This window comes from Drosophila ananassae, chromosome 2L (assembly GCF_017639315.1).
Source record: "Drosophila ananassae strain 14024-0371.13 chromosome 2L, ASM1763931v2, whole genome shotgun sequence".
In the NCBI taxonomy this organism is placed as follows: domain Eukaryota; kingdom Metazoa; phylum Arthropoda; class Insecta; order Diptera; family Drosophilidae; genus Drosophila; species Drosophila ananassae.
The window spans coordinates 9,287,259-9,309,613 of record NC_057927.1 but is presented as its reverse complement, the minus strand read 5'-3'; the positions used below and the strand labels follow the sequence as shown (position 1 = coordinate 9,309,613).

At 45.0% G+C, this 22,355-nt stretch overlaps 1 protein-coding gene and 1 non-coding gene across 8 annotated transcripts in view; one reads left to right on the top strand and one right to left on the bottom strand.

The window, feature by feature from the left end:
* LOC6500862 (furin-like protease 1) overlaps nt 1–22,355 on the bottom strand; it is a 109,349-nt gene that overhangs the window by 67,059 nt on the left and 19,935 nt on the right. For 5 of the 7 annotated variants that reach the window (XM_001954020.4, XM_032451915.2, XM_044714134.1 and 2 more), the window contains exon 2: nt 9,699–9,780. The gene's annotated coding sequence lies outside the window, so the exon portion shown is untranslated. Of the gene's footprint in view, nt 1–9,698; nt 9,781–15,065; nt 15,239–22,355 lie in introns of those variants that run through there. The other 2 variants (XM_032451912.2, XM_044714133.1) reach the window with 1 other exon arrangement.
* Nucleotides 17,616–17,687, top strand: Trnaw-cca. The gene has a single exon. It is a non-coding gene; the product is annotated as a tRNA-Trp (tRNA).

Genomic DNA, 22,355 nt, shown 5'->3' with positions numbered 1-22,355 from the left:
GGCCTCAATTTCTTTCATTTCGACATTGTACACTTTAAACTTGTCGGGCCGAGTTTCGAGTGTGCCGAGGGGCCACTCGAACAGTTTCAACACTGGTTGCCCCCAACAGCAGCAGGGAAAGGAGAAGAAAGGTAACCAAGCATTAAATTAAAGCCGAAGCTTTCCCCAAGTTTCCGTTTGCCGACTTTTGGGCCATTCTTCAGCCCCCAAATCCAGCCCGGCCGATTCTCGGGATTTTATTTGCCTAAACTTTGGCCTGCACTAAGCGTTATTATTATTATTGTGCCTGCATCGCGGCTCGCGAGCAACTTTCTGTAAACGATCTACAGGTAGAAACAAAAGTTTAAATGAGCCGAAAGTTTCATCGGGATTTTAAAAATCCCATCGCCCAACAAAGTTGGCCGGAAAATTTAAATAAATGCAAATGAGTCCTTACCGGACTAGCCGGCAAGTTCTATCGTCCCACTTCCGTGACGGAGTCTGCATCAATGTGTATAGCCCCTGGCTATTTTATTTCGTCCTTTCTGGTAATAGAATATAAATAATTATCCTCCGGCTTGCCTAATTTTATCGGATGGCCGAGAAGCCGCAAAACCATTTGCCGGCAACTTGATTTCGTTCGTCGAGTTGCAGAAGGAGGGCTCCCAAATCTGCTTACAGTGTTTAAATTCAACACTGCCCGCAACCACAACACTGACCAGCGACTGCAGCTGCCTCCCCGTCCTGGGAAATAATAATAATAATAATTTAGTATGAAACCCAAGCCACAGGATAACATGAAGACCCAAACCCACATTCTGCCGTCCATTGTAGTCTGCGGTGGTGTGGGTTTAGGATGCGGGCGGGGCAGATGGCAACTTTGAGTCGGCCAACCGATAGAGTGGGCCATAAAAAATGGCTTAATTAGTTGCCATTGCCGGTTGGCAAGATAAATATTGATGTTGTTGGCTTTGGTAAATATTTGAGCTGGAATGCAGCCAACTGGTGCCACAGGGTGGCGAGTCCTGGGAATAATTATTGAGCTACATTTCAGAACTATTTCGGAGTGGCTTCAGAGGTATTCCTAGTTCCCCGCCCTCTTGACTCTTTAAAGTATCTCCAGATTCAATTTATGATGCCCCATGGCCGAAAAGTGGATGCAAATTGCTTCAGTTCATTAGGCCAAGTGAGTTGCTGGACAGTGTGCTGGAAGTTCAATTAAATGCAGCCGCATTCGGACAGCCGTTTGGACGATTTCCGAATTTTATGCCCATCCAGCACTGCCATCATCGGCATCATCTTAGTGTGCATGTGGAGCCCCAGCCAGGTTAAATTTAATTATGTGGTGCTGCAGTTGCGAGCAGGAGGGAAAACTTACACGAAGGCCAAAAGCAAATCTGTTGACGTTTCGCAAAACTATGTGCTGCTGCTCGTTGCTCCTTCGTCCCGGAAACTGCAGGCAATTTTCTTGCATTTTATGCAAACACAACCGGAGAAGCCAGCCCTCCAGCCATCCAGGCAGTCAGTCAGGCAGCCTCCCAGCCAGCGAGGTCCTTCGACTCGGCTGGGACAAACTAACGTAACCGGCAGTTAAATGTTTTCATTTTCATGCCACTTCCTCAAAATGTTTATGACGCCCAAGCATCAGGCAAACACTGAATTTATTTAATTAAAATGTGTGTACATGCGGCAGCCCTCCTGCCTCCAGCCTTCTGCCTGGAATCTGGAATCTAGATTCTAATTGAATTGCCGGGCGAGTGGGGCAGAATCCGGGGTATATGCATAGCAAGGTGATGGCTTGGCCGGAACAAGATGGCTAATATTGCAGCCAGAGAGTTTGCTTCCAAAGCCATCCAAATGCAAATTTCCAATTTTTTGTTGGCTTGCGACTTTTATTCCTTTTAATTAAAAAGTTTTTGTTTTCCTGTCCGATGCGATCACCGGCAAGTGACACCTACCTACATGATTACCATACGCAAGAGCAATTCCAATTCAGTTTTCTGTCAATCATAACCTGGCAGCCAGCCTGGCAGTTTTGTTCTCAGTGTGTGGAATGGCTCCGATGTGGGTCATTAAAGTGCAGGCGGTGGCAGAATAATGAAATTCAATGACAACGACAACAGCAATTATAAAACACATTCCATGTCACTTAGCTCGGGTGCGTTGAGAGCAGTTTTCAAATTCTCGATTGGCAGGTGTCGGGCGGGTGAGATTCCTTTTTTTGGAGAGATGTGACAGGATTGCAATTACCGTCCAGAGTCCTTCCATAATATAGAATTTATATTTTTCGAGGAGTGATTTTCGAGAGCACGTCTGAAGGAGTTGGTTTTTGTGAAGTAAGCCTGACGTGGCAAGAAAAGTGCATTTAGAATTCCATTTTAATTTTTACTCCAGGAGTCACACCGACATTTCTAATTCCTCGGGAAGCACACACCCAACGAGTGCCAGCTCACGTGCCCATCAAGCTGCTGTTGTGTCTGCCGGAGCGCTCACTCAAACCGAGTCCTGCGCAGACAGGAGAACTATTTAAATATAAAAAATCCCTAGCATACTTTAAGGCTCAGTGGCAAACTTTTGTTGGAACAGACAAGTCAGACAGCAGCCTTCTCCGGGGGCGGACCAGGTCCAGGGACGTTTAAAGAAACAAAGAATTTCAATTTTAAGCTCTGCATGTGCATTGTCTGTTCCACCACCCACTTCCTCCTCTCAGCTGGGTTGTAAGCCATTGTTTCATGGATTTAGGTGTTGCCGGCACGTGTGGGGCCCGGACGCCACTGCTCAGGTACAAATATGGGCGAAGTAATGGTAACAAGTCTTGCGAATTACTTTCCGGGTATTTTAATCGCCACCATACACGTCCGCCCCATTTAGACTTCAATTGGACTTGCGCAAATTTCCCCAAACTGGCGCTCGAACAGGACATGCTTCACGGCTTAATTGTATTTTTATTTAATTTCAGGACACCCTCCATGCACCGCCCCTGAAGCCACGTTCTCCATCATCTGTTATCTCCGCTCCTCTGCTCCGAAACACATACATATACAAAGTGCATATAGACCATCCCGTCCCACCCGTCATCCTGGCCAGCGATAAGCGCGGAAATGAGCCGGAGAAGCGAAAACAAAACGAATAAATGAGCAACATTAATTGCCCTGCGACTTCCTCGTTACGTGCAGTGCTTGGGAATTTTTTGCAGCCACAGTCGGAAATATTAGAGCTATTTACGCAGTCCACTTAGTCCTCAGTCCACGAAAAGGCAGAGATGGACATCTTTCGGTTCTGGACATCTGCCTGGATGGAGAGAGGCGTGGAATCAGGTACGACCGCTGATCTAATGCCGTTTTTATGATGATTGTCGCTGGCCATAAGCAATATCGGGTCCTCGGCAGTGCTGACACAGGCCGACCCAAGCAGCAAAAAATTAAGTTGAACGAAATTAGGTCAGCCCTCGTTTAGCACCTTCTCGCTACTCCCACTCCCACTCCACCTCTGCGATGGTGTGATAAGGTAAATGTAAAAATATGGCTAAAGATAAACATAAATCAGGGCATGAAGCAATTACGCACAAAGGCGGAGAAACAGATAGAAGAAAAGCGGCAGGATGGTCGGATAATATGCGGGAGTCGCTCAAAGGAGCCGGGAGTTGTCTGGCGCTGGCAAGTGCTAAGCACAGAACATAATGAGACTACTCAGCATTATGATTGATAAACGTCAGGGCAACGAGAGGAAAAAATCAGTAAGAAAAAGTATAAGTGCTAGGGATTTCTTAATACTCTTCTTAGGGAAAATAGGTAATATCCTTAAGCTATGATGCTCTAGATTCTCATTTATACTCTCTGTCTTAATACCCTGCAAAAGTTCACAGGACAATGGGAAGAGGAGCTGCTTGCCTTGCCAACAAAATGGTGACAAATTCACGCAGCAAGACAGGACGACAGAAGGACAGCCAGACAGGAGCCAGTGGAGGGTTATGAATGAAGTTAAGTGGGGAAGCGGATGAGGCAACTAAATGTGCATGTTAAGGTTAGATAAGAGACAGCAACGCAGGGAGCAAGCGACAGTTGCCAGGATATTGTAGGATTCCTTTTTTGCGAATACCTCCACCTCCCAGCCAGCCAGCCCCCGCCTTTGTTTGCCGCCCACCCACAAGTCACTTTCAGTCAGCACACTAATGAGTAACTTATTCAATTATTTATTATTTTTTCTTCTCCGGAGCGGAAAATAATTTGCCTTTGGCCCGACTAATTGGCAGAGCGGGGGAAGTGCAATGGCCACGGCCCGACTTGATAAAATGTGTCGGGGCGTGGTGATAAATAAATTACAACTACCTAAGTATATGTATGCAACATGACGGAGGACGTAGGCGCCTCTCGGAGGGAGGCTAATTGAGTGCAAAATTTGTGGGTTAATTGGTTTGAAAGTTGTACACACAATTTATTGCCACTCTCAATGGACTGCCGCCGGGAGGATGTCGTCCTTCGAAGGGTTGGCTGAAAGGCCGGGAAGGAATGCGATGTCAAAGCCTCTCCGCCACTCTCCGTCGACAGAACATTTTCCAGCTTGTCATGCGGTCAAGGTTGGACGAGTAATGAAGCCAGTTTATAATTCAACAGTCCTCAAGCCGGGCAGGTCCTTGGTCGGCGGTGTGGCTTTGTAAAGTCCCCCGAAAGCTTGAGAACGGGAACGGGAAGAATGCGGCAGATTGCCGACTGCGGCTCGGCTAAGAACTTGGCCCAGACCGCAGAGTGTTGAAATTTGGTTTCCGGATTGACGATGGAATTTGATTCCGAGTGTAAAATTGACCGGAAAATGTGCGAGGTAATCGGAGCAGGTGAGTGCTCACAGGTGGTTTCGTAACTTCCCACCTAAAAATAGCCTGCGATTAATGTTTAATCAAGAAATAGAACAGATTCCTGACTAAAAATATATATCAATTTCATACGAAATCAATGAATGGCCATAAAATATAGCTCTTTCAATTATTTTCCCTCATCCATAATTTAGTGGCATGAAAATTAAACTCGACGTCGGAATCTAAAATTCATCTACACATCAGCCAGGAGCCTGGCTGGCTGCTGATTTATTTTTATGGCTATTTTTATGCTGCGCTCTCCAGAATAAATACGATATAAAACAAGAAAACCTGACCATAAACTGAACATGGAGAAAAATGTATGGAAAGTCCGCCGGAAAATGGCGAATGGAAAATGGGGGAAATGGCCGTGACGTTGACGTTGATGCGGAACTGACGAAGAACAGAGTTTGCAATTTGTTAATGGAAATTCAATTGAATTGAAAAACTAAATAAATACCGATGCACAGGTAAATAAATAAAAGGAGCCAAAGAAGCGCTGAAAGCGGTGGGAGCGGCCAATAAATAATGAAATATTTTGTTGGCGCTTTCCGCACTTTTCTCTTGTTTTCTTGTTAGTTCAAATTTTCCTCTTCCTATCCACCAAAAAAAACCGAAAAGGACAATTTCACACATCTGTTCCTCAATTGCTGGAAATGGCAAAAACGAGCTGCTTTTTATGTCGAAGGTATAAAGCGATATATTAAACCAATGGTCTGTGCTGGCTGATCGACCGTTTACGCCGGACTTAATTTTAATTGGTTTCCCTTCTCAGCTCTCATCGCAGGCGACAATTCCAGGGGTGTGAAGTTTTATTTACTATAAAAAGAGTATCGAGGAACATGTTAAACAGTTTCCGCCCTGTAGAAGCTCCTAGATGAACTGGCTCTCGCCCCAAATTGGTTTCCGCCTCGCTTTTTATAACCCTTTCAACTTTGTGGATTTATGTTCCATTTTTAGGTGGCGCCACCTGGCCTCGCATTCCGCCGGCAATAAAATATATATGCGATTGCACCCCGCCATATCCCGGAGAACAACAAAAGCAATATTCCATGCACGACATAAATCACCTGGGCAGTTCAAGCCGGGCTGAATTATTACTCGGCCGAGAAGTTAAATAAAAGCCCGCAAAAAATGGCACTGGGCGTGGCCAATTAGGGCAAGGGCCAGGATAATAAGGGTTCCCTCCCAGTTGCGATTCACGTTAGATGAGCAAATAAATTGTTTCCGAGATAAGCCGCTCTTTGTGGCAGAAAATTCAGCAACTCTATTTTAAAGCACCGCTGTATATTGCCTTTTCCGGCTCCCTCGACCACAAGGGAACAACAGGCATGCATGACCTCAGTTTATGACTGGCAGACCCCCACTCGCCCGCAGCGACCTTTCGAGAGGGCCTTCCGGTCGGCAAATAAAATATATGCGGTTGGGTTTTATGATTATTGTAGTCAGTACTCTGCCATTCAATTGTTCAGAGAACAGATTCATAGAAATTGATTTTAAGAAAGGGGACTCATATTTTTTTTTATATCTTACAAGTTTTCTTTTTAATTTCATTTAATTTTATTGTCTTTAGCACCACACTCGCCCTCTACATACCACACATGCCATATATGGTACTACTATATACTATATTATTTATTTGCCGAGACCACACACATTTGAACTATGAAACAGCCACGGGAATGTTTGCCATTTCGTGGTCAATATACGACATGACCCACATGGGGCAGCGGAAGGACGTGGCCAAGGCTCCGGCAAGGCGAAAGGATTGGTCAGGTGTGGTCAGGTAGTTTGGGCAATATTTATTTATGGGGCAGAGACAGGGCCCGGCCCTCCGTTGGTATTTGAGTGTGTCGGACAACGGCTGAAGGCTGTTCAATTAGTTGGCGATAGATCGGAGACAGGACTCCGGAAATGTGTGGGGAATCGCCAGGGGACTCCTCGCAACTGTTGTGCTTGTCGCAGACCCCTCCCATCGAACATCCATCACAATCAATTAATTATACAGTTTGGGATTTTCGAGGTAGTAGAAGTCGAAAAAAAAGCGCAACAGCCAAGTCACCGAATTGTGGTTTTCCCTTCTGCCATTCCGCCCTCAAAATCACAAAAGCACAAAAAAGCACGGAGCACAAATCACAAAAGTGCAACAATCTCTGTGTTTGCTAATATAAATCAATCATACGACATGTGTGACACATCAAGCACAAAGCAAATAAACCCTGAAATTCCCTCGAATATTTTGCAGGAGCAGAGGTCGGATTTTGGCTACCGTAGTTTCCACTCCATTTTGAGGAAAAATAGAGTCCTATTCCTTAAATTTTGCAACAGAACATCTCGGCCGTCTTATATTTTCTGTGAAAACAATTTGAAATGTTTCATAGTCTGAATTTTTGGCATTTTCTGCAGCCCTTTTCTATTTTCCTTTGCCAGAAATAATACCCTGGAAAAACGAAAACTATTTCAGAGATAAAAAGCCCTTTCAGACAGGCGGATCTGGCCCCCTGACTCGCTGACTGACAAACTGCAATGCGATTGCCAGCTCAGCAGATGCGTCCAACACAAATACACCCCCGCTAGGAGCTTCTAACCCCCCTATTTGGCAACCTACTCGAACCATTCTGTTTCGCTGCTTCGTTCTATTTGCAAGGAAAACATTTATGTAAAGTTTATATTATTAGAATTGCATGAAGAGCTTTGTGTATGCCGAGTCCTCTGTCCTCATACCCATTCCTCTGTGTCTGTGTTTGTTTTATAACGACTCGCAAAACGACATTTGCCAATATGTTTTAGAGAAAAGATAGCTGGATGGCACAAGAGATCGTTTGGAGGAGCTGCTTCTCTCTGTGAGTGCCGGCGTATGTGGGTCTCCTTTTGCGGGCGATTGAATTGGCATTTTAGTTGAACAAGCTTTCTGCAGCTCTTTGTCCTTCGCAGGACGCCGAGGACGAGGACGAGCTGGCTCAACCCATCGGCATTTGCCAATTTGTGTGCCTCTCTCTGTTGCATTCTCTGTTGCGCGCCTCTCCTTTAGGCCCTGTTCATTGATTGCTTTGGCAGGAGTCTTCTGAGAACTGCTGACTTGGTTACTTGGTTCGCAAGGATGTGGCATTGCAACCTATGAATTATACTTTGATTGCCGGGCAATAGCTTTGCACTTTTCCAAATAAAGTTGTGATGAAAAACATGCCAGTGCGGCAGCTATTAAATTATGTTATAAGAGAGACAGTTTTAAAACAAAATATTGCACTTTCCTAAATTGAAAAGCATGTTTTCACTTCATTTTTATGACCTGCCCGCAAATTTGTCAGTCCAGAGGACACAGTAATCTCTCCCCTGGCCGGGAAACCTCTTTTGGGCTCATTTCCATTTACGTGATATCCCCAAATCTCATTCCCGGCCAGAAGGCCCAACGGAACTATCTACAAAATTATTACCACTCAACCCTCGAGCCAGCTCCACAGGATTTCCATGGCAAACATCAACATGGGATTGTTTTTGCCATTTTATTCGCTCGTCTACTTTTTTAGTGTTGTTTAGGTTTTTGTGTTCTGTTGGCTTTGTGTCCCGGCCGTCCCTGGTCTGGAAAATATATATTGATATGGCTGTTCTAGTTTACAGGATGCATATCCTGCGGAGGCCGCCCTCCCCGGCCCGGCTCGTTGGTTGGCAAAACTGGCAGAGCTACCTGAGTTCGGTTTTCGGGGCCAGCAAAATATGTGGCCAATTATAGCAAAAACAGTCGTTTTTATGTTACAGTCTCCCCCTCCACCGGCCAGTTGCTCTTTTTCGGTCTCTGGTTACAACTAATTTATGACTCCGGGCTAAGAGCCGGGATTTTCCGGTTTATTTTACTTTTTGGCAGCAGTCCCTTTCCTAATCATTGGCCATAACTCTGATGCCGTTCTTGTGGGTCGACTAATGGCATTAAAATGCTGAAAACTAATATATTACGCATACGCCATGGTGGCTTGTAAGCAAGGCACATCATAGTCCTCTGTATAACTCAAGTAATGGCAGAAACAGTTCACTCCCAAAGACATAACGCATACGCAGCGATGGCCACTGAAGCTTTGAGGGAAGTTGGCTCTTTGAATGTCCCTATTTACTTGTTCCTGACACAAAAGTCCATTTCATTATGCAAAGTGTCATTGCTTATTGTCCTGTCGCCGGGCTTTGTTTACACACACAATCACTTTTGGTGGCAGGACGAAATAATTTCGCTTTACAGTCGTCTTGGCAGCTCATCAAAAAGATAGTTGAACAGGGCATTTATCCTGCCGGCTCCTCCAGCCGAAAATTCAAATCTAATTCCCTAAAATTTTTTGCTGGCTTTCATTCACAAATATTTGCCTTCAGTAACAACAAGAATAAGAGATATTTTGACATTTTCCAGGGCTCTTGCTCCTCACTTTACTTTGTACTTTTTTGTGTGTCTTCGGAGGCGAACAATGCTGCTCCAAAAATCGTGTTCTGAGAAGGCCATGCTGCAAAAATTCAGACAAAATCATTCAATCTCCTTTCCATTAATTAAAATGTCCGCCTTGACTTTAAATCTGCGCCATATTAATTATTTTTCAAAGATAATTTTCTCATTTTTAAATACACATTTTCCTGCCTGTCATAGACACTCGGACGCTCAGTGTCTTGTGTCCTGCGTCCGGCGTCCTGTGTCCTGTGTCCAGGACTAAGTCGTTTATCATTTGTCATCATTTGCTCTTTGTTTTCTTGATGCCATTTTTGGGCCGGCGTCGCTTTCGCCCCAGTGACACCAGCCTGTCCTAAACAAATAACTTTCCGATGGCATTGACTAGAAAGTTATTCATTTCCACCCAGACATGCCAGCGCTGGCGCATAAATTAAGACTCACATTTGACGGGGAGATGAGTCCTGGCGGGGAGAAACTCTTCACTCTTCAGACTTCAGACTTCAGGCTTCAGACCGACCTCAGACTGCGAAAGATAAATAAGAGGAAAAATTTGTATATGAGCAAAAGTTTGAAACATTGCAGACCGATGGGTGGGTGGGAGTGACAGTCGACTCAATTAGTTTAGTTTGGTTTCCCAGAACGGATCTCCCATATCTGTGGCCTGGAAATTAGCGCCAACATTTGTTTGCGAGCCCCGCTTGTTGTTTAATCGTGTTTGTCAAAGTAGTTTGCACATCATTTCGGGTAAACTCCTGCCTTTGATCCGCAAATTGTTGTCTACTTTCTCGTGTGCACGTCTCCAGTTGTGCGCAAACTTTTGTGGAGTGTAAAGTTTTAGAGAAACTTTCGGAAAAAGAACTTTAAGCGTAAAATCAGCAATACTATCCTCGAAAAATCCCACAAAAAGGGCTGGCACATGCACAAAAAACTGCTGCAATCGATATAAAGTGAGCTGCAGTGCAGTAGATTGGAACCCGATGGAAGTCAAGTCCGCAAAGGACAAGACGTGACATCGGAAATCGAAAGCCAACAGCAAATCAAATACATGAGGTGCAGTTTTCTGTCTAGTTTTCCCTCTCTAGGGAACCTCTGGCATCCGATCTGGATGGACTTTTCACACCCCATAAGCTCCAAGCGCCCAGCAATCAAATTCAACCGAAAAGGAGTTCCTGCAACTTTCATTCCAGAAATTATTCCGGATTTATGGCACTTTGTATAATTTAGTTTCAAATGGCTTCCTCTTAAAGACTAACAGAATAAAACCATGCCCCCTTGGTGGACAAATGAAAGGTGTTCTGCTTGGTTCTGCCTGGTAGCTTTAAATAAAATCCTTTGGCCAGAGGTGTTGGCCGCAAACGAAAGGCCACAGAAAGAAACAAAACTGGGCTGAAACGAGAGTATCTGTGCTGGCTGCTTGGCGTGTTTTGGCTTTATAGTTTTGTTTCTCTTTCAAGCCAAACTTTGTGTTTCTCAAAAACTTTAATTCGGTTGAGTTACTCTAATTAGCATTAGCTCGTCTCTGAAAGAAAAACTGAAAATTAAAAAGAGCCTTCCTCGAAAGCCTCGTCACCACTAACTCCAAGCCCTCTTTTCCACTTGGACTCTTTGTTGACTTTGGCGTCTTAGCTGCTGGAGCTACAGTATCTGTGTTTCCATGTTTCTGTATCTGTATGTGTGTCAAGTGGGGGCTCCTTGGCAGCTCTCGCAGGCCCTTGCCTCTTACCACATTCACCACCTTCCCAGGAAAGCTTCTTCTGTGCGTGGTTAAGTCCTTGTCGATGGGCTCATATAAACAGACATGGAGAGAAAGAGGTCGGCAAAGGTTGGCAAATGCGGGAGGAGGTTTGAGGCTCTCCCCCCAGACAGCAGGAGCCTTCTGAGCCAAGCCATCGACAGTCATGAGTCCAATGGACTGCCGAGTTTTCAATATGATTTAATTACTTCGAATTGCTGGTTCTATTAATTAGTTGGAAAGGCTCCTCCGGGACGGGCTCTATGCCGATTTCCTGATCACTGATGAGCTGGAGGGGAGATGGGCCGCCACCATGTCACTGGACTTTTGATGCGAAACTAAATCGCAATTAGCTGCTGATTGACAGGCTAATTTGCAGCCTGGACCTGACAAACACAGGTGCCGAGATTAATTAACATTTGCTAGTTTGCCAGCAGAGAGCTTTAAATTTAAATTCCCCAGAAGTCCTTGGCATTTCAGTCTAGAAAGTATTCTTCCTCCACTAATGGTGGCTCCACAACCCTACCTTCCATCAAGGTAAATAAATTACACTTATTGTCAAAGCCAAGATTTTTAATGTTCCATAAATCATGCTTACTTGGCCCTGATTTATCCCAGTGCACTCGGCACATTAGTGGATCCCCTGCATTAAAGACACCCAACGGATCCCGAAAAGTCCTCAGAGCTGATGGGAGAGGACTGGCCGGGTAATCTAATAAATGTGACAGTTTATATTGCGGAATGTGGAAAACAATAAATCTCCATTAGGTTGAGCTGGCTTTCATTAACGGATTTCACGAAACTAAAACAGCATGTACCGGATACGACCGCACACACCATCCCGGCCATCCTGGCCAAATCCTGTTGACACTAATACACTGGCGGTTGCATGTTCCGGGGCGAATTTGTGTGTGAATTTGTTTCATGCACCTGTCATGAAAATATTTGCGCACAATATTTTAAGCCGCAGTTTGACAAAGGACTTGGCCGGAACACTAGCCCGACTCCTGACAGCCTCGCTCAACGTAAATATGACAGGGATTTCGTATCGGCGGGTATCTGTGGCTTCAGTCTACCTATACATTCCGGCCGTTATTGTATAAACAAATACGGATTACGCGGGAGAGTGTTCCCTGGGACGCGAATAGGAATTTTCGAAAATTTCTGCGGTCTACTTTCGGGGATGTGGCGCGCTGTACAGCCGCCGGTCCATAATTTGCGAGAGAATATGCAAACTAATGCAATTTGCGGTGCGAGTAATAATTACTGGTGAAGTGTACTCGAAAGCTTGTTCTACTACATCTATTTCATAAGCAATTTGAGCAAACAACGGTCGAAACAGGACGAAATCAATCCTATTAAAATTATTACAAATACAAAGGCAAGCAAGTCTCTGGCACGCTTTCGTAAACCCCAAAATCAACCCCTAAAATATTGTAAAAAGTTCCTTCACCTTTGACCCAATTCAGTGTCCCCGGGTAATCCTCCTGCCCAGACACTGACCCGGGGAACCAGGGACTTGAAGCCACCAGCCCGACCTCAAGGGGTAAGCGCGCAATTGACGAGCAAATTGACAATTCACTTAATTCCCGGCAGCGCCGCCAACGACCAACTGGAAAATAATGCTTCAACATTAAATCGGCTGCAGTTGACACAGGACGCAGGACACAGGCCGCAGGAGGGGGAGGCGCCCAAGAAGAGGATTAAAGGGTTGGCCCAGTTCCTCCGTCGTCATGAATTATGCAAACCGCAAAAGGCAAAACAAGCAAAAACAATTAAGTGGGCTGTGGAGGGGGTTTTTGTGCGCCAATAATTGTATGATTGACAAGAGATTCAGTTTCGGGCCCTGATGGCTGCGGGCTTTTTAAAGCCAAGTGCCGCCCCTCTCCAGAGCAGTGGGGGCGTCTGCTGTGCTTGGTAATTACACTCGCACACATATCCACATGGATGCTAATCCGGGCTGGCCCTGGAGAGCGTCACAAAACTCTGTTTCATCCAGACTTTATTACGGGCGGCAATAGAGACCAGACACCATTGGGTTTGGGCCATTGCACTTTGAGAAAATGTATAAAAATTATTACAAATATATTATTAAGTCATTGGAAGTGTTAATCTTTGTTTCTTTAGTGCGATAGCATTTTTAAAAGATTTTTGTCTCAACAAGTAGCCTGCCTGTTTCTCGGTGCATTTTTGGGACACACACCAGATGGGTGTGATGGTTGGGCTGTCTGTTTGTGGAACTGCATCGAAACTTGTGCGGCACGCATTATTTTCATATGTCCGGGCTCTGGAATGAATCTGTGTGGCTATTCAGCCCTTCTGCCTGCCTCATCTGTTTGCGGCTTTTATGCGAAATTGCCTTTTTCTGGCCGGTTGAGTGGCGGGAAGCTGGGGAGGTGCCCACCTCCACAATTGTTGTCTGTTTTCCTGGTTTGTGAGTGCATGGAAATTGAGAGTACATGAGCCCCTATTGGCGGGCAGGTCAGAGTTTATTTGGCCCTGTTCAGAGCTCTACTAATTCGAAAGCCAACTTTAACTCCTCCAAGTGACAAGTATTGTGCTGCTTAGTATGCACGACCACACGCCAGAAGGAAACTCGACGGAGTTATCAGCTCAGGAGGCATCAGGGCACGAAATCAAAGTCAAGTCAATTGCCTTAATTAATTTAGTATGCCGACTGAGAACTGGTTAGATTGGAAGCCAGGAGAGAGCCTGCCCTGCCCCGCCTGGGGAATCCTCTACAGTCCTCCTCTACATTTTTGAGTATCGATTCGACTACCATTTCGACTTGACAACTGAGGCAAATCCTCAGACACATCGAGGTCTGCTCATTTGGGCAGCAAAATCGCTTCTGAATGGATTTCAATGGAGCACTCTTCTGGGCGGCCCCACTGTCCTGCTCCTCCTTCTCACCTGCCAGAGTGCGGTGGATTGAGCAAAAATCGAATCAAATTCAAAGGAAGGCTCTGGCTTTTGCAAAGCAATTGAAAATTATGCTGCAGTGGAGAGCTTGAACAGGTCTTGGAACTCGAGAGTGTTGGACGAGGTGCCGTCTCACATGCTCGGCTAAGGGCGTTTAGAAAAGCTAGGAAACCGAACAAAAGCAGGTCATATGGAAATAAAGTTTATCCGACTTTCTGAGGCCGAACTATTTAAGTTCAGTGCATTACTCAGCAGTGTTTTTAAGGGAAAACGTGGGAAGGTCTCACATCCAATCTAAACAAGATCCAGCCCATTATTATTGAACTGGTCAACTGATTCATTCCGGGCATAGTCCGGGCAATGTCTGTTGTTAGTCAGAGTTTGGCCAAAGATCAAAGGCCCATCGGCCCAGTCAGCCCTGCCTGCCACCCCTCGGAATGCCAACTTCAAAAGCGACCTCTTGAGGCTTCAATCTTTGGTCGCCGCCGCTGCCTCGGGGCTGCCTGCCTTAATTATACTTGAGCGTTTTCAAGTTACACAATTCAATCGAGCAGAGACCCCAGCTGCCAGCTGACCTTTCGGAGCTGTTGTTCTCCGGCTGGCTAAGAAGCATAAACATTTCATTTCATCTCCGCGTTGACATTGAAATGCGCTTCATGGTCCGTTCACTTCTTCAGACAACTCTTAATTGCTGGCTTCGGTCTGACGCTCTGAAGCTCAGCCGCTCTGACGCTCTGACAGTCTGTCTTTTATTTGCTCGCCTCTGGGGCGCATCGAATGTAAATTGAAATCGTAGAGGAAAGAGTCTATCTCAATTGCTAAAAACATATTTATAGCCTAAACTTGGCCTTGAAGCTTCAGGCCAAGTGGGCCCGAAGAGCTTGCAACTTAAAGACAGTCTCAAGTGGCACGTGTTCCATGCGGAAGCTCCCCCGCTCCTCTAATTAAGGCCATTACTTCGTGTCATGCCTTTTGATTTCTAGACTTCCCAAGATATTACCCAGTGACTGCCGATGCTCTTCTTAAACTTAAACTTAAACGAGCACTCTGCTCGATTTATTTTGGCTATCAAGTGGGCGAGCAGCCACTCCAAGGTTGCTAATCGAATTATCTCTGATTTATGGCCTGTGGAAAGGTGGACTAAAAATAAATACCTATATACATGGCATATTTAAGGGCGAATGTCCAGAAAGCACTTAAATTTCGGACTTGAAAACTACACTTGTTTGTCCCAACTTGCACTTAATAGAAATTTTTACATTTATTTTTACATTGAACAACGAAACGATTACTCGGTGATTTTTTTATGATTTTTTAATGACATTTAAAGCAAAGCACACTTGTATTTGAATGCCGGACGCTGATCTCTCAGCTTATGACGGGAATAAAAGTTAAAATATATGGGAATAATTATTTTTCCTAATTATTCACCAATAAAACGACCAATAATCGTGTCAATAGCGCGACAGACAACCGCTCTGAAAAGCTGAACCGGCTCAGCCTGAGGTCTAAACAAAACTGAGCCCCGGCTGCCGGACTTATCAGCAGCTCACGAAGTGAACTAAGAGCGGAAAAAAATACAAAAATAATGCAGAATTTCAAATAATTGCTGATAATCAGTTTCGAACAGGGAGTTTCGAGAGGGAGATGAATGGGGCGGGTGCAGTTTAGGGCTCGTGCAAAAATAAAAAATTGTCTTCCAAAAAGAACATCACATTTTAATGAATGATAATAACGATCATTACCTAACAGGTGCACAAGTATCATAAAGGTGGATGTATCATATATTGTAAACAGAGATCTGTATAATCATTATTGTGTCAAAAGAAGGGGTGCTGAACTTTCGGCCGACATGCACGCAAATGCGGTAACCGGGGCAATTAGCAGATACAAGATGCAGATACGTAGATACTTTCGGGCCTTGCCGAACCAATTTACAGAGCGCTAATGAAGAGCCATCCCAGGAGCGACTTCTTTCCAAATGAACCGGGACGGGACTCTGCTTTGACTTTCTAGAGCAATTCAATTAACAGTTTTCCCCACTTTGACAGTTTGCGGGTTCATCTACAGTTATGTGCACTCAATTGAGCGCTAATCGAAACGCTTAGCGCCTTTTCATCCAGCGCGGAAGTGCCTCGAACACGGCACTCGAAGTGCGGTTTGGATTTTAGAGTAATTACCAGGCACCTGCACCTGGAGAGTGGGCGGCACTCGAACCGGGCCGAAATTAACACCCAGGCCCTAGGCACTGTTTCGATTAAAAATAATTAATAAATGTTATGGGTTCCCTACGGGAAATTCCCAATGAAGCCTCGATTTGGCCTCGATTTGATCTCCTGATACCGCAGTTCTCTATTAGCTTAGAATCCCAGCCCATGATAACAGAATCCAACCCACACATTCAGATACAAAAGTTGAATCAATTATGCTGATCCTATTAACAAGTCGCTCCTAAATCTTCAATAATTTCAGTATTCATGGCTTCATTAGATCTCTGTTTACCTGAAACGAAAGTAGGCAGAGCTATGAGTGGTTTAAATTCGATTAATTGACGCGGAATAAGCTGTTGACAACATTTGAGTTGCCAGAACAACAAGCAATTAGAGCCGATTGCTGACGAAATTCAGGCTATTAGGTTAGGGGCATAATTAATAGGGGCTTCATGGAGTCGAATATGAATTCTGAATGTGACTGTCCATAAATTATAAACCGTATTAGGCACGCTTTGGGACGTCGCTTTGGGTCCTAAGCACATATTGAATCTTGACTTGCAGTGGGATGAAGATGTTGTTGGCCGGAGCTCCTGGCGTTGTTGACTCAGTTCCTCCTCACGCCTCCCTACTGTTCTTGTAGAACAGGCCTCAAATATGACAGTTGCCGAGCATATGCTAATGACAAGGGCCCTAGCCACACAACTAAATCCAAACAGTGCTCCTGGCTCCTGAAATTATGAATCGGAGACTCCAGCTCCGGCTCCACAAAGGGGGAAACGGCTTGGCTTCTGTCCAAAATTTCAATTAGGCTGAGTAGTTTGGATGTTTCCCGTGTTCCCAGCACTGCTAACGAATGTTAATTACGCAATTGACTTGACAGGCAATAGAGTAAACAGCAGCAGTGGGTTAAGACCTGCATAATTGCACAAAGTCTGACTCATCTTTGGAGCCAGTGACCCCCTTTCGGATTAACCCAAATATAATATTTGGTTTTAGTTCGTTTCCAGGCCAATGCATTGATGCCAGCTACGGACCTTGTCAAAGATGACTCAAACAGAAGGAATTCATTTTATTATAAATAGCCAAGTACGCTTCTACGTGCCTAACAAATGGTTCTTTTTAATTGCAACTGCAGTTCCAGCTGCGGGGTTATGTAAAATGGAAATAGTTGCTACACAGATGCTACAGACTAAGTACTACACTTCTATTAGTTAGTTTCCAATTAAGTTTTCGAAAAAATAAAAATAAACCCATTAACGTCCCGCCCTTCACTCTAATTTATTACGAAAATTTCTAGGAAAACAAATACTTGGAATATGGAAAGTAATGTCTTGCTTATCAATTAATATATATTATAGAGAGACCCCGCAATCTATAGATGACTCCGCGTAAGAAAGCACAGAGTGCGCTTATCTTATCGACATTGCAATAAATATAGCTTTGCTTTATTCTAAACAAGTCACTCGTTATGAGGCCAGGGGACTCCAACACGACTCCGTGGCGCAACGGTAGCGCGTCTGACTCCAGATCAGAAGGTTGCGTGTTCAAATCACGTCGGGGTCAAGTAGCTTCTTTTTTACTTAATTTTTAACCCGCAGATCGTAAATCCATAATTCACTTCACCCAGAATGATCCATTGAATTTGTAATGTTTTGCGGTTGTCTGTCACTAGTCGTGCGGGGATTATGGGCGCTTCAAATATTTACACGCCCAGGGGAGGACCTGGCTCCGGACATTAGAGCAGGCAGGGGAGGTGCGGCTGCAATAAAGGACTTACTGCACAAATCCGCAGGAGCACACATGACCAGTTCCGTCAAAACCATTTGGAAATTGGAGTTCTAATTGGAGCTCGCTGGGCTGGAAGCGATTTCGGTAATGGGCTCCGGTTCAGGTCTCTAATACATTACTACCATTTGCGTTTATTGAAGCATGAGATGCTAAACATATGCATTTTAGAATATTTAAAATAAATTATATAACTCAGAACTTGATTACTTTCCCGGGAACGACTTCATGGAGTGAGTGTCCTGGGAGAGGGCCGTCCCCTAATGGGCTGTAACTTTTAATTAAGACTCTCGCCTCCTCCAATCTAACCAAATTCCCTGGGCATTTGGTGTTTTTGTTAATTTGTTTAATCGCTTTGCATATATGGGGAATTTGGTCTCATTTCTGTGGTCGTTAAAAACATTTTGAGAGCTTTGAGAGAGAAGAGCCAGGGACTTAATCGTTTTTATTTAAGATCCTGACAACAATTTAAGCTCCATAAGGATTAAGATGGAAACTACTCTTACAAATTACGGCTTTAGTGAATATATCGTCCTTAATGGGCGAAGGAGGTCTTGCAAGTTTTGCCATAAAACTTAAAGACCAGAGTTGTTTAACTTCTGCTCCGAAATCGGAACAAATCTACACTCAAACCTACCCAGTGCATTCAACTATCTGCTCCCCAAACCCATAACTCCTCCAGTCGCAAGCTGAAACAATGCACAAAATCCAAAAAGCCAGAATATTCCCCCAGCCGCCCCAAATCAGATTTCATGCTAACAACTTCCGGCTTGCCAGCAGACAAAAAAATTCCCTAAAACAAAAACATAAAAGCCAACAAGAAAAATGGAAAACTTTTGCCGAAAGGGCAACTGGTGAGGCCTGGCTGGGAGGAGCTATAAAGTAGACTTTGGCTATGAATTTCACTCGGCCAGCGTATAAAATTTAACTCTTCGGCCGCACTCCGCAGACCAGTCTCTTAAGCGTGTCCTGTTGTTGCCGTTTTAATTGTGAAACTTTTGTCATGCGACTGACTGCATATCTGCCCAGCAGGAAGCCCGAAAAGAAATCTATATGCTGGTGGAGAGTGGAGCCAATGGACGACGACAAGTGCAAGTGGTTCGGCACTTTGTCTCGCTTCTTGTTTTATTTATTCATGCCCCGCTGCTCCTTGTTTATAAATAATCCGCCTCCCCAGGACTACAGCGGACTACTTCTGTCTTTCCCCTTCGAGGGAGCTTATCAAACCATCATTAGCCGGAAAAGTTTCCAGATCTCGTTAGTAATTGCACTGCTAGTGGCGCAATTAAAAGCTGATGTCGTCAAACTTTCAGAGTTCTAACCGCAGAAATAATAATCTAGATTCTGGAAGGAGTAATTGGACTGATGTACACGTATGATGACACCTAATTGCTCCAAAATTAAAATCGTTATCTGATCCATAGCTGATTGAGTAAGAGTTCTATCCGGATTTCATTACAACTCCGGTGTCGAGTTCGTGTCATGAATTTGTAGTATCTGCCCATCGTGGACGGCCTTCACACCCACATTTCATTGTTATCGCACTCGTGCAAATTGCTTTTGCATTTTATTTATATTCCGCACCACTTTCATTAGGCATCAATTAGAGCGTTTGCTGTTTGTTTTGCCGGCAATTAAAAATTGATCGTCATAAATTTGTGAATTCGAATTTTTGGCCATTTTGCGGAGCTTTTAATTGTCCAATAATCTGCGTGAGAATCTGTTTGCCGAGCTCTGCCGGCCAACTGCCATCCATCGCCATTTGTTTGCTTTATCTGTATTATTTTAGCGATTTTAGGGCCGGCAGAATTGCGATTTAATTAGCAAATAATTATACGTTCAGTTGCGCGTAATTTGTAGTAAACAAAGTCATTTCCTATTTACATTATTTGTCAATAAAACCGAGCGAATGAATTGTTTTGCGTGAAATTAAATTTCCTTTCAATTACACGACACTTTTGGGGCCAGAACAAAGGGTCATCTCTCGGGCCATTTAACCGGCCAGTCACAAGGGGTACAGTCGCAAGGATATGAAACTCCTCACAAACCCTTGCCCAGATTAATAATCATTAGTCCGTGCCAGGCACTGCACTACAATGTGTGCTCTTGTCGGCGAGCCCCTAGGCTGTGGGCTGGGGGCCGCTTTACAATTTGTCAAATCCAGTCAACTGTATGACTAGAAATATGAAACAGAAGCCCCTGAAGGGAGTGGCAGGCCGGGAATCGGATACCGAAGGCCCAATCGGCCCACTGGGGCGAGCGGAGTCCGCATGAAATTGCACATTTTTTACATAATTTCCGTGATTTTTTACCAAGAGCCAAGATATTTCTGTGTTTTTCTGTTACACTAAACGCCAGAATGTGGGTCGTTTCTTCTGGGCCTGGGCGTGAGATATGCGAGCTGCGGTTTTCTCCCCGAAACAACGTTAATTTCATTTGTTCCTCCGAACCCTCGTCACAGCCTTTGTCCCGTCTAGCAGCTTTGTGGTTAGATAGAAGATTAAGGTGACTCTGACTCTTATTTCCTAATCGCTTAGATATACTATGGTTTATTTATTTTAAGAGCTACGACTGCCTCTGATCATCTGAAATTTGCACAGCTAATTAAATGCATCTCTCCACTTGAAGCTGATGCACTTCGCCATTGTCAAAGTTTCGGGGAAAAGTTTGTTTTGCGCCGTTAATGGCACTGGAGTACCTGGATCGCTCCGGCCACTCAGCCGCTGGATCAGAAACTTGCTTCTGCTTTGGTTAATTAATGCCAAAAGGCAGGGGGACTGACTGGGTAGTAGTGGAAACTATGCAATTGATGGGATGCAAACTTTTCGATTGTTCTCAGCCCGGCTCTCGACAGATACATGCCTCTGCCTCGCCGGGCCTTTGATTGCAAAAGGGTTATCCAACCGAGACGGCGCAAGAGGGAGGCCCGCAAGAGGGGCTCCATAAAGTTGCCAATCGACACTCGTCCCGCAGCCGAGCCGTAATAATTAGGATAATTACCAAATATAACGCCAAACACAAACAAAACAATTCTCCCGAAAGACAAACAGAGGGGGGACCTATCCCAAGAAGGGAAGAGCAAACTCAGAGTGGAGGGCGGCTGCCCAGAGGGTGTGTTCTCAGTTCCGACTTCCCGAAGGAAACCTCGGGGAATGCAACAATTTAATAATTCGAAAATGTGAAAGAAACATACAACAGCGCGACAATTGGGTCTGTCAGGGAGGCACTGTGAGAAAAGGGTCTTGACTTTTTATTTAAACAAGAGGGGAGCTATTTACTCAAAGCTATTATTTGGTTCTTGGACTTTTTTGCAGTGCAGACCGAAAGAACGAGAGCTGTCTTGGCCGCCGTTTATGGCGCAAATGACAAGTCTATGTACAAACTGTCGGCATGTAATCAACATTAATGTTGGCTGCCGGGCTGAGCAGTTGCCGGGCTGAGCGAATGAATGAATGAATCACTTTGTCCGCGACTCGAACACATTACACTTACACCACACCGGGCGGGGAACGGGGCGAGGTTAACATCTGCAGCCGCCACAGCAGCAACATCAGCATCAGCATCAGAGGCTGCAGAGGCAACATGAGCCGACGCTCATCACTGGCAACATTATTACAAACACGCCAGGCACAGTGGGACTAGGTGGTAGAGTTGGTTCAAAAATGATTAAAATCCGGTGCTCAAAAGGGTCTTTTGAACTAAAAACTATGATACTTCGACCCACAAAGTATCTCCTATAGTAATCTCTTAAATAGTTCCTAGAGGACAGTACCACTGTGTCTACCGTGCCACCACAGCCGCCAGTCGCCAGTTGCCCGGTGGTGCTCTCTCCCGATGCTGCTGTAGCCGGTGGTGCTATGTACGCCACATGCTGCATGCTGCATGCTGCATGACGATCCACTCCGCCTGCAGCTCAGCCGCACCCACTGACGCCAGCAGGCACTTGTCTGACTGACATTAATAAATCGCTTTTATAGCATCCAGGCAGGCAGGCAGGCATCCAGTCCGGGCCAGGCTCAGGGGCTGTATGCGGAACCGACGCCATCGCCATCGACAGCTCCGCTCACTTTCCCCGACTGCCGCGCTTTCTCCGCCGACTTTGTTGTTCTAAGCGCAGGTCCACGCTTTATTAATTCCGCATCAATGCCGGCGCTCGGGCGCACAGTTCAATGATTTTGGATCTGGGGGGCCCCCCTTCTGTCTGCATCTCTTCCTGTCCCTGTGCTATATTTGATTTCACTTTTTGTGGGTGACCCGGAAAAAAAACAAACGCATGCAGTGGCTGTTCGATAGATGCACTCTGTTTACTTTATGCTTTTTTAAAAAAATGAATACATACAGCCATGCATTGAGCAGCGATTTGATACAGTGGCTCCCATAAAAGGCAGTGACCATGTTTCTGTTTATGATCATAATATTGGGGTTTAAGGTCCCTAGCACCTGCTG